This window comes from Rhinolophus sinicus, linkage group LG13, assembly GCF_036562045.2.
Source record: "Rhinolophus sinicus isolate RSC01 linkage group LG13, ASM3656204v1, whole genome shotgun sequence".
Classification (NCBI taxonomy): Eukaryota; Metazoa; Chordata; class Mammalia; order Chiroptera; family Rhinolophidae; genus Rhinolophus; species Rhinolophus sinicus.
In genome coordinates this window covers 36,016,953-36,033,922 of record NC_133762.1, presented here as the reverse complement: position 1 = coordinate 36,033,922, position 16,970 = coordinate 36,016,953, and the positions used below count along the sequence as shown (strand labels likewise).

The 16,970-nt window shown below is 39.7% G+C and overlaps 1 protein-coding gene across 4 annotated transcripts in view; it reads left to right on the top strand.

Annotated features, from left to right (window-relative positions):
- The first annotated feature begins 16,031 nt into the window (after positions 1 to 16,031).
- Positions 16,032 to 16,970, top strand: part of PHF20 (PHD finger protein 20) — a 116,270-nt gene continuing 115,331 nt past the window's right edge. For 3 of the 4 annotated variants that reach the window (XM_074317600.1, XM_019733064.2, XM_019733056.2), the window contains exon 1: positions 16,032 to 16,164. The gene's annotated coding sequence lies outside the window, so the exon portion shown is untranslated. The remainder of the gene's footprint in view (positions 16,165 to 16,970) is intronic. The other variant, XM_074317598.1, reaches the window with a different exon arrangement.

Below are 16,970 nucleotides of genomic sequence, written 5' to 3'. Positions count from 1 at the left end.
TTGCTATTGTTTTTCCAAAAATATCCCCCATTCCCCTGGGATTTGGCTCCTTTTATTCCCCTCCTCCACTCTCCCCCCAAAGTCTCCCGGATGCCTGGCAGTTGAGAGTATGAGTTCACCACTTATTCTTTGGTCACCTTGAAAAAGAAGGGAGCAAAAAGGTCATTGATTATATGGCTTTTTTCCTCCAAGAGAAAAATGTTTGAAAAAATGTAAAAAGACCTACAAGCAAAAATCTTAATAGAAGCCTATTAACAGCTTAATGATTGAGAGCAAAGATTTGAAATGAGATACCTTGGTTCAAATAGCTGTTCCAACACTGTGACCTTGGACAAGTAAGTTAGCCTTCCAGAGCTTATCCTCCATTTCCTCCTATGAAGAAGAGGGTAATGTAATCACTGGGCTAAGCTTCTTGAGACTGAACACTACCTATAACGCTCACTGTTGAATTCTCAGTGCTTAGCCAGATGCCCAGACAAATGAACACTTAATAAATGAATGAATGAAGGCATAGTAGTACAGTGGGGATTAAATAAGACAATGTCAGGTAAAATACCTGGCAAATATTTAATTCTCAAAAAAGTTAACTTCTGTTATTGCTAAACAAAATTATTTAAGAGGAAATGTAAGTATAAAGAGGCTTTCGATTTTGGGTTAATTTTCCACACATTGTTTCCCTTAGAGGGTTAATGGATTTTGCATTGTTAGTAATGTTCCCTTACTTCTTTTCCCGAAAATTCAGATCATTTTTTGATTTTTTAAATATTGAAAATCATCTCAGAATACTGAATTAAATCATTATATATGAGAAAAGACAAGCTGACCTTTGTCTTCTCCTTTCCCAATTTAATTCCAGTATTGTCACTTGTTAATTGTGCAAATATCACAGTGTACAGATGACCTTTTCTTAATTATTTTGTTTGGGAACATGACAGTGCAGAATTTGATCTTAACCTCTAGGCTTTTTATTTGGGAAGAGGAAGGTTTTAAGCTCCGAGTCACTTGATGATTGAATATCCCTTAAATTGTTTTCTATTCAAGGACCATCAGAGTGAACCTGGCAATTTAGCCCTCAATTAAAAACCACCAGCTGGAAAACTCAGTCTCTAAAACAAAAGTACTTTTTATATTTCAAAGAAAATATTTAAAACATCATATACTTTTCATTCACTTTGCATAACTTCTCTGGGTTTGTCTAGCTCCTGGACTCTCTGTGTAAATTAATTCCCCTTTAATGATTTTGTTCTCAAGTTATTTGCAGCAAAAAGTCATTGAGTTAAATCATCACCACTATCAAGAATGCTATTCTGTCCTATAACTTACAGAGAGGAGGCCACAGCATAAACAAAGGCCTGGGCTAGAGGAAGTAGTAGATTTACTCTCTGAGAAACTTTCAAATATGCAATACAGTATTATTAACTATAGTCTCCATGCTGTACTTTACATCCTCATGACTTGTTTTATAACTTGAAGTTTGTACCTTTTGCCTCTTTTCACCTATTTCATGAAACCCAACCCCCTGCCTCTGGCAACCGCCGATCTATTCTCTGTATCTAGTATGAGCTTGGTTTTGTTGGGTTATTTTGTGTTTTTTTTTTAGACTCCACATGTAAGTGAGATCATATGGTATTTGTCTTTCTCTGTCTGACTTATTTCACTTAGCATAATGCCCTCGAGGTCTTCCATGTTGTTGCAAATGGAAAGATTCTATTCTTTCCTATGGCTGAGTAATATTCCATTGTGTATAATACCACATTTTCTTTATCCATTTATCCGTTAATGGACACTTAGGCTGTTTCCATATCTTGACTATTGAAAATAATGCTGCAATAAACATAGGGCTGCTTCTTGAGTTAGTATTTGCATTTTCTTTGGATAAATGCCCAGAAGTAGAATTGCTGGACATTTTAAATTGGAATGTCTAATATGCCAAGTTCTCTTAAACATTACAATTTAAATACAAATATACACAAAGTATTCCTAAACTTAAAATGAAAGTTTTAAGATTTCATCTGTATATTTAAATTTAAACCTCCCCTGGATAGACACCCATAAAAGAAGGGTTTTATTATCTCAAAACGCTTGAGACTAGCATCCCAAGAGAATTCAGATACAATCTCAGAGGACCAAGTTTCCTATTTGGTCAGAGTTTTTGACCTACATGACAGACTATGGTTTCATGGTCTACCTGATAGACTTCAACAACTCTTCTTGAGTTACTGATGGGCAAAATGAGCCTTTTTTTCCCCCCTAAATCTCTATGACAAGGAGTAACTCGAGCCCATTTCATACAGATGAAATTAATTTTGCCATCCATATGACTTTTGCCTGATTTGCGTGGATGAAACTATCATTCCCACCTTAGTACTTGATTATCTAGTCAATCTACTTACTGATCGAATTTGGCATTGGTTTCAAATACTTGTCTAAGGGCCAAAATATCAAGGACATTGTAGTGACATAGCCCAAAGAAATTTGCATAAATTTGTGAAGGCTTGGCCTTAAAATAAGAGGTTTTGGGGTACATCACTAGCCACTTATTTGAGGTTGATACCATGGGCTGAGACTCTCATAACTTGCTTGGGATCACCATCAAAAAATCCTGTTCCTCAAACTCAAGATATAGTTTTTTTAAGAGACTATGTGAACTAGATAAGGAAGCGACCATTGATGTTTCTGCCAGAGCTTAATTTTTGGTCAAAAAAAGTAGAATGTTTGACCTTCCCATAGTTAAGACAATCAAGAAAATTAAGGGGTACTCATGAATAAATAATATAACCCATATATCCATAATTCCATGGGCAAAAATAATGCCCAAAACACTATTTTAGAATAAAAATAAAAATGAAAAAATTCAATACACTATAGCTTAAAATATAATTTAGAACACTCTTTTACAGTTTAATCAGTGAAATGTGCCATTTACTGATTCATTCAATAAGTCTTTATTTAGTACCTTCAAAATCTTTAGCATTCTGCAGGACAATCTGTGAGTACAAAATAAATAAAAAGCACAGTCTTTTTCCTTCAAGCGTTTCCAGTTTAGTTAGAGAACATCTGAAGGAATAAAAACCATGTTCAAGGTAGTGTTTTGTATTTTATTAACATTTTGTATAAACTCCATGCCTTGAATGTTATAGTATTAATAACAGCATTTAGCACTTCACAGTTTACAAACTGTTTTCTATACTTTATCCCATTTATTCCTCTAAATCTACTGATTTACTTGAATAAAATAAATTGATGTGATCAGACTATGAAGAAGGTGATCACAGAATATTCCTTTGGAAGGAGCTGGTATGTCATTAGAGCAGTTAAGGAGTATTTTTTCAACATTTTATTACAAAAATTATCAAACAGAGAGTTGAGAGAATAATATATACGCCTACCACCTAGTTCACATTTAACATTTTACAATACTGACCTATGCACCTACCCATCCATGAAGTTTAATTTTTTAGTACTTTTCAAAGTTAAGTTATAGGCACCAGTGTACTTAATCCCTAAACATTTCATTGCATATTCTTAATTAGAGTTTAAATTCTTTTGTTTTATGAGGTAAATTTTACGTACAGTGAAATACACAATTCTTAATTGTACTCATAGATGTGTTTTGACAAATGCATACAAATTGGGTAATGTTAATTTTATTTAAAGTGAAAGCACGGCAGAAGCAGGCATAGAGGGCTAGAGAAAGCAACATATTTTATTCCAAAATATCCTGATTTGACAACTAGAGAAATGAATAAAACATTGCAAATTAGGAGGCAGAGTATTATTTAAAAACATCTGCTAACAAAAGCAAAAAGAAATGCAATCAAACATAACATTGCAAAAGATGTGGGGTTTAAGCAAATCTAGCCACAGAGAGGAAGATTCTGCTGACAAGGCATTACAAGACAGAGCTATACCTTGAAAATGATGGTTGGAAAACAAAAGCATCAACCCACAGTGAATTTGAATGTAAAGTATGTGATTCATGACATGAATGAATGACCCTGTAAAATGAATAGCCCAGAAAGACAGGATCTCTGAAAGGATGTAGCTAATAGACTCAGTCTTTCTTGGAGCTGGAAAAAAAAAAAAAAAAAAAGGTCCTTAACCATCATTTTCTGGAGTAAAGGAGGCCCAAAGAGATATGGCTTGTGCAAACATCTCTAAATAACCAGGTCCTACGTCAATATGTAAATGAAGCGTCAGAATAGGAATATGTGCAGCATGAACATGACTTGTATGCAGTGGTTGTAAAAGAAACAAGATGTTGGCAAGAATGTGGAGAAAGTGGAAGCCTCAGACATTGCGAATCAATGTAAAATGGTGCAACTGCTTTGCAAAGAGTTTGGCAGTTCCTCAAAAAGTTAAATGTAGAATTACCACATGACCCAACAATTCCATTCCTAGGTATAGACAAAAGAATTGAAAATATGTTTCAAATACTTGTACATGAATATTCATAGCAGCACTGTTCAAAATAGCCAAAAAATGGACACAACCCAAATATCTATCAATCTATGAATGAGTAAACTAAGTGTGGTGTATCCATACAATGGATATTATCAGCCATAAAAAGGAATGAAGTACTGATACCTGCTACAAAGTAGATGAACTTTGAAAACATTATGCTAAATTAAAAAAAAACAGACACAAAAGGTTACATATTGTCTAATTCTATTTATTTACATGAAACATTCAGAAGAGATAAACCCATAGAGACAGAAAGCAGACTAGTGGTTGCCAGAGGGTGGGGGGAGGTGACTACTTAATAGATGATGAAAATGTTCTGGAATTAGCTAGTAGTGATGGTTGCACAATACCATAAATGTAGTAAATGTCCAAAATTGCACACTTTAGCATGTTTATAGTTAATTTTACCTTATGTTATGCGAATTTACCTCAATTGAAAAAAAGAAATGAAACAAGGGATCTTCTAAGGACCTCCAGAATCTAAAGCAAGATGAAATGAGAAGCTTCCAAATTCCTGCTTTCTAATACATATCTCTTCTCATGTCATGGCTTCGTTCCCTATTTTCAGAATATTGAAATAAGTCATGGTGAATTTAAAGTATGTGGCAGCCACGAAACTAGACACTGGGAAAGCAAACAATGGAGTATAAAAGCAGTCATGGTCCCTGCCCCCCTTGAGCTTACAATCTAATTGGAGGAGGCAGGTATTAATCAAAAAACCATATCAATAAATGAAGATGTGCAATGGTGACAAGGGCTACAAGAGAGGTTAATGGTGTTATGAAAGCATATAAAAGGGAGATTTGATGTGAGGAAGGGCCTTTAATAGGTGAAGAACATCCCAGCCAAAGAACAGAATATGCAAAAGGCCTACCAAGAGGAGGAAGATGGTGTATTTAAGGACCTGCCAGAAAGCCATGTGGCCGTAGTAAAGAAGCTTATGCCTGATCACAGCACTGTACACCTGAAGCTGAAACAGAATAATATTGAATGTCAACTATAATGTAATATATATTTGGTCATGGGTTATGGTATAGTATAGGGAATAGTGTCAATGGAATTGTAACAGGTATGTATATATGATGTCAGAGGGGTAATTGGAGGAGGGGAGTTATCATTTTGTGAGGGGTGAAATGTCTAACTATTACATTGTTTTGTACACCTGAAAGTAATAAATAAATAAATAAATAAATAAATAAATAATAGAAGCTTATGAAGAGCCAGATCATGCAGAGCCTTCAAACTAGGTAAGCTGAGTCAATGATTAGGTATTGTCTCAGCTCCAAATGCACCCTTCTATGATTTTGAAGCTGGGACTCTGCAAACAGTATTTCTCCTTTGCATACTAGCTCTGTTAAGCTCTCCCAACAGAGGCTACTAGAGAGATACTGCAGTGGCATCCCAGCAACTCTTAATTCTGGCAGTGACAGTTTCTTCCATTACAGCAGCTCCATCAGTTTGCAGTTTCCCAACACTTACAGAACCCATCTCATTACCCCTTCTTCAGAGACACCAGTGCCAAACTGCTCAGTGTCCCCTACTCACAGGTCTGGGTCCCAAACCCATGGGACCCTTCCTCTGAGTTCAGAGACCCAAGCATCTGCCAAGTAGCATCTCCTCTTCAGAAGTCTGAGTTTCAGCTCTGTTTGGCCCCTCCTGTAAGTTTCTGTGTTTTAATCATTTCAACCTCTTCCCTTTGTTCCTCAACCCTAGGGGTGGTAGCTATTCCTACAATTAGGACTTAAATATCTTCAATTTCTCTTTTTACTTCTTCAGTTATATAATTAATAATCCATTATATTAAATTCTTCAAATAACATGTGGCTTCTACCTCCTTACATGACCTTGACTGATATATAAGGATCTAATATTTACTTTTCTATGTGCGTGTTTTTCCATTATCCTCAGTCATAATTATTCCTCCAGTTAATTCTTAATGTCTTTCTGTAAATTTTTGTTTTTGTAATCATATATGAAATCACACCCATATGTCTACAATTACACTGAAACCCCTTCACTTCCCTTTCATACTTTTTCTCAATGGCACATATCATCATTTTAAATACCATATATTTTATTTATTTGTTCATTTCATTGTCCATCTCCCACCATTATTATATCCCCAGAGCCTAGAATAATATCTAAGACTATCAATGGTGTGCCGATAAACTTGCTCTCAAAAAAAAAAAAAAAAAAAAAAAATGGTCTGATACGTAGTGTTTGCCAATATCCATAGTACCATAGTATAACCACTCCCACACTCCCACTATGGCCTATTTTAAGCTACTAACTGAATATTTAATAATCAACTCTTGCAAACCAGTACAAGCTGGCTCCAGCACCCCACTCTATGTGGCATTGAGTGAGTTATTTAACCTGTATTAAGTCTCAGTTTTTTCATCTGTGAAATATCTGTGGGATAATAATAGAACCTAATTTATAAAATTGTGGCAAAAGTTAAATGAGTTAATACAACAAAAGCACATAAGTCAGTAGCTGATACATAGTGTTAATTTTATTATTTTTATTTACCATATTTCTCTGAAAATAAGACCTAGCCAGACCATCAGCTCTAATGCGTCTTTTGGAGCAAAAATTAATATAAGACCTGGCATTATACTATATTATATTATATTAGACCCGGTCTTATATTATTTTTTTGCTGCAAAAGACGCATTAGAACTGATGGTCCGGCTAGGTCTTATTTTTGGGGAAACATGGTATATACTTCCCATGTACACTTTTCTCCACATCTCACCAACATTGCTTTGTCATTTCCAATAACTTTTGCTATATCTTCCAATGTTTGTACTGATCGAAACAGGTCTATCAAGTTCTGTAGCATTCTTTGATCAATCAACAGAATACCTACCATAGTTTGTTGGTCATGATTTGCTGATAACCAACAGGTATAAAATTTTGGCAAACATTTCTCAAGATATTGACCGATTGTTGTATTTCCCCCTGTGTTCGTGAGCTATTCACTGATTCTGACCACTTGCCCATTTGAGATTCTGCTATAATGGAGTGCAACAGAGTTTCGGGAACGCAGAGGAGTCCAGGAAGCCTTATCATCTGTCTCACCCCGCTTTCTTTATCTCAAAAGTTTCAAATTGTTATGTTCTAGCCTAGAAAATGTCTGCCCTTAAAGATATTTGTGTTTTACTTCCTCAGGGAAGTCGGCCTTAATCCTGCCCACCCTTGTCAGACTCCACCAATTCCTCATTATTCCTTTTGTTAGATCATAATTCAACTGCATTTTTTACACATTTGCCTTCACTACCAGATTGGGAGCCCCTCTGAGAACATGGACTGCTTCTCCTTTATCTCTATCCCCCCAGCTCCTAGCATGTTGCCTAGAATGTGCTGGTTGTTTAACAATTATTTGTTGAGTTATCTGGGGTTGCTTTGGAGATGGATCAGAGGCAGACTGAAGAAAGATGAAAGAACTTCTCAGAAAGAGAGCACATTGCCCGATGACAATTGAGTATAAACAAGTAGGGCGTGTTCTCAAACAGACAGGAATTCTGTATGATTTGAAAACGGGCTGTGTAGGTGAGTTGGCCAGTGGAAGAGATTCCATCGGAAAAACAGAAAAGGGTCAATTTGTGAAAGGTTTTTCTATGCTCTACTAAGAACAGGGCTGGAATGTGCTCATAGTAGCCCATGAACCGCTTATTAGATGTCCAGGAATTTCGTGAGCCAGTTGATCTCACATTAGTTGTTTGAAATCAGCCGCAGAGTATTTACACCACAGATATCTGCAAATGCTACCAATCAACCTTTTCTTTTTTTTCTCAGAGAGCCAGTGGTTCATAGGCCAACTGAAAAAATTGGGGCATCACATTAAAAGGGTTGTTGAATCTCATAAGGTTGTTATAAAGATTAAATGAGAAAATAAATATGTAAAGTACTTAGAATGTCTGGCATAATAGAAGTACTCCAAAAAAATTGTGTGATATTATCAGTCATGTAAAATAGTAAGGTCCTATTTTTACACTAGACATCATTCCACACACTGGGGATATAGCAGTAAACAAGACAAAATCCTTGCCCCTTAAGAATTTTAAATTCTAAGGACATGAAACAGATTAATAACAGAAAAATATTTAATACACAAGGTTATGATAAGTGCTCTGAAGAGAAATAAATGAAGATAAAGGAGACAGAGAAGGACAAGACACTTTTACTTCGGGTGGCAGGGAGAGCCCCTGTGATAAAATGACACATGAAAAGAGACTAGAAGGAAATGAAGTGGTCAGTCTGTGGGTATCTAGGGGTAGATCTTTCCAGGCAGAGGTAACAGCAAGTACAAAACCCCAGGTAGAAGTGTGTTCAAGGAAAAGCAAGGAATCCAGTGTAGCTGGAGTGAGCAGAGCAAAGAGAAGAGAATTTGAGGTCGGAGAGCTAGGGAACGCAAGAGGCAGATCAAGAAGGGCTTATAAGTCAAGATTTTGGATTTGCTTTCAGTGAGAGAGGGGACAACATGAGAGGGTTTTGTGCAGAGGAGTAGATGATCTGATATATTTTAGAAGGATTACTTTGCTTATGGTTACTATTATGTTAGAATGGTAGCTTGAATAGTTTGGCAAATAGGCCGGATTAGAGAGAGATTGAGGGCAGAGGAAACAGGGCATGCTCCACTGAGAATTTGTTTAGTTTAGAATTAATAAGCATGAAATCTGGAGTAAAACTGTCTGTGCTTAAATTATTCTTAGCAATGTGATCTCAGTCAAGCAGCTTGACTTCTCTGGGCCTCCATATCTTCAGCTGCAAAGTGATGATAATAAATGCAACCTCTCTTCAAGGGTTATTGTGAATAGTACATGAAATAATTCATATAAAGTGCTTAGCACAGTGCCTGGCAAACAGTGAATGTTCAATAAATATTATCATTATTTTGTTTTTCCAAAAGGGATACATTTTGAGGTCGAATAGGAAGGGGAGACAAGCAAAGGTGAATGTGTAGGGATAAAAGGAAAATTTGTAAAATCTATAGGGAATATGCAACTTTCCCCCCCCTCTGCATCTTGCCTCTGAAAAGTCAGAGGTCTGACCCTAATGCATGTGGTAAGAGGACAGTAGCCCTCTGGGGCAAGGAGAGTGAAAAGTGGGCAGGATCTAGCTCTCTCGTGTATTCATGTATTCCTTAGGTTTCAGCACCTGGATTTTTACGGCACCTTTAATCTCTACTTTAGCCAAGTATGCAGAGGTTTCTGTGTTTATTTTACCTCCTGCAATAAAAAGGTTCCCTTGAAAACAGAGGGAGATGAAGTGGGAGGAGGGGTGATGATCTAGCAACTAGAATAAATAAACCTTTGAAAAGCATAAAGGCCGGAAAAGTGCTTGTGAAGGAGCAAGAAAATAAAACTACAACAACAATGATATAGGCAAGGGAAGCAGGGAAAGCGGACTTGGGTGTGAGAATACCTGTGACTACCTGTTTCTCCATAGCTGTCATCCAGTGAATTCCTTTGGTGGTGCTATTTTGAACATGGGATTCCAAATCTAGATTGGATTTCAGATACTGTTTTAGGCCCAAGGAAACTGTGGGCTGGGCTGGGCTGGGCTGGGCTGGGTAAATTCAAGGAGGTGAGCTTTCAAACTAAGCATGGGGCAATAGAGAAAGGGGTGTGAGATTTTAGGTCTTAGGGAGTCAGTAAGCCGGCAAGAAAGAATACAGTGGGGTTTGGACTGCAGAACATCAATTATCAATGTTCTTCACCATCACCATCCCCACTTCTTTTTAAAACCTCAAGTGCACAAAATTACACTAATACACTCAATCACACATTTGTTTGTTGGCCGACAATTTCCATCAAGCCAAACATAGCCCCACTTTTTCTCTCTTTTTTCCTTTTTTTGAATGTACAAGACTGCTTATTGAAGCATTGTTTATAGCAATTGGAAATGTTGTGAATGACCATCAGTAAGGGAATTATTTATTGCAAAATGGTTTATAAACATTGGAAACAAAGTGAATGGTCTCTCTTTGTTTGAGTTACTCCTCTTTAGCCTCCATTCCCTGCCTCATTTCCCTACCTTTCTGAGATCATCCATGTATAAATGAACATTCATAGATAAAATACAATTTTTTTATGTTGTTGAATTTATATTTTCCTTAATGGCTTGTTCTTTACATATCTTAAGGATATTTTCCCCTATATCAAGATCATCAAGAATATTTCCAATATATCTTTTTAAAGACATATGGTGATTACATGGCCATGTGTGACATACATAGCTGTGCAGTGGGTTATACACATGCCTCACTGGAAAAATGGAACATTACTCATTTCTCTCCCTATCAGGAATTCCAGTAAGTGAGAATAACATAATGAGAACAATCTTGAAACCACTTCTATTTCTTAAACTATAAATAACTTGCCTGAATTTTAATTGTTGCAAGTAACAGATTACTTGCAACACATTTTGCAACTGTAGAGTTACATCTTTGGGGAATCTACAGAGGGCACTTGCAATTTCTATCAAAATTGTAAGTGCATGTACCCCTGCCGCTCAAATCTCCCATTTCTGAGAATTTAGACTACAGTTCTATCTGCACATGTCTGCTGTACTATTTGTAAATGGAGCATTTCTTTTTTATTGCAAAAGACTGGAAACAACCCAAATGTCCTTCAATAGGGGACTGATTAAGTAAATTATAGTACATTCACACAAGGAATACTGTGCCGCAGTAAAGTAAGACAAGATAATGAGGAAGTTATTTTTATGCCATTATACAAAATATATTATAGGGTGTCCAAAACGTGCTTTTTAGTGAAAAACGTAAGGTGGAGAACTACGTATATAAATGCTTCCTTTCTGGAAAAGGGCCAAAATGTATTTGAACTTGTATTTAAATTTGCTTATCTATAAAGATATCCTGAAAGGATTCATAAGAAAGTAAGAGTAGTGGTTACTGATGGAAACAGGACCAATGAGGGACAAAAATTTGAGGGAGACTTTGTATTGTATACCATTTGTATAGTTTTTGGCATTTGAACTCTGTGACAGCATTAACTATTTAAAATTAAATTACAAGATGTTTGGGAGTGGAGTACCAGCAGATTTAGAGATTGTTTATTTAATCAACTTCTTTATAACCTCCATTCCCTTATTTCCTGGGGCTAAACTCCTCCCCCTTTCTTTTTATCTCTGGGCTGACATGAGTTTTAACCCACAAGAAACATGTATTAAGTATGCTTAAATTACAGGGAACAGTGCTAGGTAGTGGGGCCCCCAAGGGGCAAAGGAGACAGGACATAATCCCTGCCCTTGAAATGGTCGACATAGATTTTATCACTCTTTTTAGTGGCTAGGAGAAGAATCAAAAAATGTTCTCCTCTCCTCTTTTCTTCTCCTTCCTTCCTTATAATCTCGCAAAATGAGGGAAATATATTAGAACTCCTACTTAATTCTCCTCCCCCTCATTTGAAGAGTACTAAGGCTTGGAGTTCAGGAACTTTCCATGAGGCACAGACTGCAAGACCTCAGGCCAGGGCCAAGACTCAACCAGCTTCCCGTGGGCCCCTGGTGCCCTTGTGGAGGTTCTTGGACCTTTCAGACGCTGCTGTGACTGTGGTTTCCGGTTTTTTGAGTTCTCACACTCAATTTGGTGCTGCAGATATCATACTCTAGTTCCTGCTTTGGAAACGGACATGCTGAAGCTTGGTGATACTCTGAGTCCACGGGGTCTGTGGGGGCTTGCTTTTCTGTTTTAGTTTTCTTCCTTTCCCTTGAGTATTGTAAATGCCTTGGGGTTACATAAGGACAGAGTATAAAGGTTTTGCTGGGTAGAAGCTGAAACAGATCACTTTTCTAATTGAATATCCGATCTCCTGTTAGATCTTTCATTCTGCTTCTCTTTAGCTGGGGACATTTTGAATACTCTAGATGACAAGTCTAGTAAGAAAGCAATCAGAAAATCATTTCCCCAGAACTTTGCAGTTTACAATACATTTTCTCACAAGTTATTTAATTTACATGTGACAATGCTGGGGGTGATTGGTTAGCTCAGATGGTTAGAGCATGATGCTGATAACACCAAGGTTGCTGGTTCGATCCCTGCATGGGCCACTGTGAGCTGCAACGTCCTTAAAAAAAAAAAAAAAAAAAGTGACAATGCTGTGAAGGTAGATATCCAATTTAGAGTTGAAGAAAAGTGATGCTTAGAGAGGGAAAGCACTCTTCCCTGCAGGTATTGAATGCTTCTTGTGCTACTGTATACCTTGTCTGTATGCAGGGAGCAATCTTTTTATGGGCTGGGATCACAGTTCTGAAATTGTTGGATACTTAGCAAGAGAGATTCTACTCTCTGGAGTTGAAGCTGCTACACATTCATTCTTTCACTCATTCACTCAATCACAACTATAAGTTGAATTCCTATTCTGTACAAAGAAAGGCTCTACCAAAGAAAGAATTGGGATGTTGAGACCAACTACTATTGAGATACTGGGGAGTCTCTTAAGGCATAAAGTTGGAGGCTGCTAAGGAAGCAGTGTGGTAAGACCTGGGCTTTAGGCCACAACTTTGCAAACTGGAGATCTGTGGTTAGCAGTCAGTGAATGCCCAGTTTAGAAGAAGCTAGCAAGCCAGGTTTCTGCAGGTTTTTTAATCAGAAAGAGCTTAACTCCTAACGTACTTTATTCATACCTGTATCAAGTTAGTTTTGCCTAACCAGCATCAATTCTCCCCTTTTCCCATTTGGAGGGATATCCTTCGGGGCAGATTGTTCCTCTCTTCTTTGGCAGCCTGGTCTAATCCATGTGCTCAGAGATTGACCAATCAAAAACAGCTCTTGGACAAGACTTTGCCTCTTGAGTGAGTGACTCAAAGACAAGGGGATGTTAGGATTGAATCCCAGTTGTGGTGTGTGGTGCCGCTGGCTACATCAGGTGTTGCTTCTTGTTGGAGCTGCTATTGCACCTGATTGTTTTCCAAGCCTGGCCTCTTGTTGATGCTCTGGACCCCCAATATCCTTATATTTCTCTTTTGGTTATTCTTGCAACAGACAAAAACATTTTTAACTTACAAATTGTGACGATTTCTTTACCAGGCTGTGAGCTCTCTGAGAACAGGACCTAAATGTCATTCTGCTCTGTTTTGGTGCCCAGCTCAACCTTGGGTCTAAATACACGCAGGTCGAATAAACGAAGAAACATGTTATATTTTTATGGGACTATGGAGTCAGGGATTCTTGGCATTATTGTGGTTGTGGGGCAAAAATTTTTGTATGTGCTACAATAGCCACTAACATCTGAGCAACTTCACGTTAACAAATGTAAACTGAGAGGATCCTGCAAAGGTCCTTTCTTCCTGTATTTGAGCACTTAGCTGAGTTCATGTAGGTGGTTCTGGTCCTCAAATTCCTGAAGGTATTTTGTATTTTTTTTTTAAAATATGGAACGCTTCACTAATTTGAATGTTATCCTGGGGGCTAACACTAATCTTCTCTAATTTGTGTATATGGGCTGCCGAAGTGAGCACAGCAGAAGCTTTTGTCCCTGGTTTCCCCAAACCTCTTCCTAAGCACTGTCCTGTTTTTTCATTTTTCCTTTTATTAGCATTTATTTGATGTTGAATTTACTACCAGGCCATAAGTTTTTGTTTCTTCAGTTTCTTCTGGGAGATCTCCTTCTTCTGAGCAACCTCCTCTTCTGGTTTAAGAACAATTTGTTTTTTTTCAGTTAGCATCATCTCAATGTGGCAGGGGGAGCTCAGTGTGGGTTAATCCGCCCGTGAGCTCTGTAAATTCTGCGCCGCATCTTGGGAGCTTTGTTCACCTGGCTCTGCTCAATGATCAGATAATGTACATCTAAGCCCTTAAATTCAGTATTACTCTGCATTTTTAAGCATGTGCAGTAAAAATTCTGCACTTTTTGGGCCAACGACCCTGCGTCCAACCCCACTGTTTGGCCTGGGCACACCTCCCAACTCCACCATTGTAACAACAGAATGGCACACATTGCTTTTGTAATGTGACATCCTTTAAATACTTGGTGGCTTTTCAGATATGCATACTCTTGATGGCTTGGGCAGTTTCACGAGTGTTCTTAAAATGAACCTGTAGATTTAAACCTCTCGATTTACATGATTTTGTGGGGTTCTCTGGGTCAAGCGAATAGCGAACCATTTTCAGAGGTCACCTCAGGCTGCTTTCGGGAAGAGCTGTCCTCTGTTTTTACTTGAGCTGAGGTAATGCCCTCTTCAGTCTCCAGCCCTGATATGAAAAGCACCTCTTCTATGGACTCAGATCATAAAGAAGGATCTACCAATTTTTTTTCAATATTATTCTCTTTCATTCCTTTCACAGATACACATGAAGCATCTATTATTCGTCAGGTTCTGACAATTTATTAGGTACAAGATAATCCCTAACTAAAATTCAGGAAGTAGACAAATACAACCAAGAGAGCAGGCAAATGAAATAATAACAAACTGTGCTACGTGCTCTGTTAAAATTGAGTGATAGAGTAATTGCTATGGGGGAGGCCTGTATGTGACGGAGGGAAGCATTTCTAGATAATGTAATCAAAGAGGATCTCACTGAGGAGATGACAAACAGACCTGCATGATGAAGAGTCAGCTTTGCAAGATGTGGCAGCCTATTCAATGGCCCAGCAGCTGGAGAGAGCTTGGAAAGAGCCATAGCAACTGACAGAAAGTCAGTGTGGCTAGCGGATGAAAGAGTGGAGGATGCAGATGGAGAGATTGTTTTAAGCAGGACAGTGACATGATTAGATTTACATTTAAAGAAGTGCAATCTGGCTGCTCTGTTGTCTTTCCAATGTAAAATAAAGTTATTGCCCTCATAAATTACAAATGGTTAGCATTTCTCTTTGGCACTTTCCAAGTCTCATTGGGAAAACATCTCAGAACCTTCTGGGGTGGCTGCAACTCCCATCTTGGTCTCTGGAGGCTAAATACAGCTCTTCACACCAGTAATTGGAATCCTTACCTGGCAGTTAATGAGACAAAGTGGAAGAGGGATTAGTACAAAGGCCCTGAGGTGGGAAGGAACCTGGCTTGTTTGAGGATTTGAAAGAGGCTGAGAACTGGGGAAGCTGGATGTATTAGCATGTGAGAGAGGCAGGTTAGGTCCAGACTTTCCAGAGCCTGGTAGATAGGCTTAGATCTTAATCCGAAGAAAAGTGGGGAAAAAAGACTTTGAGCCTGTGATTATATTTGCGTTTTGAAAAGCTCCTACTGTCCGTGTGGAGAATGGATTGGAAGGGGGAAGAAGAATAGGCTGGAGGGGACAACCATCACCTAGGAGAGAGGTGATGGTGGTCTAGACCCGGCCGTTGGGAATGGGATGGAGAGAAGTGGGAGGCTTCGACAGGCATTTAGGAGGCGAAATTAACAGGCGATGGATAATGCCCAGTCCCAGGCTTGCTTTGGTCTCACTGATTGCAGGTGAGTGGGGACTTCGAGCTCCGTCCGCATCAGGGCGCCGGCCGGGTTCCCGCGCGTCAGGGCAGTGGGCGTGGCCCGCCTGAGTCGTCGCCACGGTGATCGGGTTGGGCGGGGCCGAGGGCGGGGCAGCTGGAGAGCTGCGTCACTCGGTGGTGGCGATGGTGCGTGTATGTGGGGGGCGGGGGATACGCTGGGCGCGTCCCGAGGGTCACGTGGTGCGCAGCACGCAGAGTCCTTCTGTCGGTTGGTCCTGGAGCGGCGCAGCCGGAGCCGGGCTGTGAGGTGAGCTCGCGGTGAGGCGCGGCGAGGCGAAGCCGGGTGGCCGAAGCCGGGTCGAGGCGAACCCGCGCCAGGCGCGCGCCGTGGGGGCGGGGACGGTTACGGACGCCACCGCTGCTCGGGTCCCCTGCCCGGCCCCGCTCCCTGCTTGGCCCGTCTCGCCCAGCCCGGAGGGAGGCCCGGGGACCGCTGCTGAGAGCGTGGCGGTCGTGCGAGCGGCGCCCAATCCCCAGGGTTGCCCGCTGGAGTGACGGCGGCCGCGGCCAATCAGCGCCGCCTGAGGGGGCTGGGCCGCGGGGTGCGGGCCCAGGGCGCGGAGCGGGCCGTGTTGGGGGTGGGGGGTAAGCGCTAGGGCCACAGCTTGAACTGTGAGGCCCCCGAGAGCTCCACCACCAGCCCTTGCTGTTTTCTTGTGCTTTGGGAACGCTTTTTTTTTTTAATTGACTGTTTTATCCTATTCTGGGAAGCACACCCCTTTCTTAACCCCCGACTATGGGAGTGTCCCCTTTCTCTAGTTTTGAAAATGTGGGTGGTGCACCCCCTTTCTGAGGCTCCAGCTCAATTTCCAAAGCCCCTCAAACAGGATGTATCCCTTTTCCCAGACCCCCCCAAACTGAGAGGACACTTCCTTTTTCGAGCCTTCAATCTGAGCAAGCACTCCCTTTCAAATTTGGAAGTTTGCCGCATTAACGACTCTCTCAAACCTGGAGTCCAGTAACCAAGTTTTGGGGTACTTCTGTTTCCACAAATCCAAGGAAAAATCCCTTTTCCAGGCCCCAAATATGGCAAAATGCTTTCCAGAATTTCTT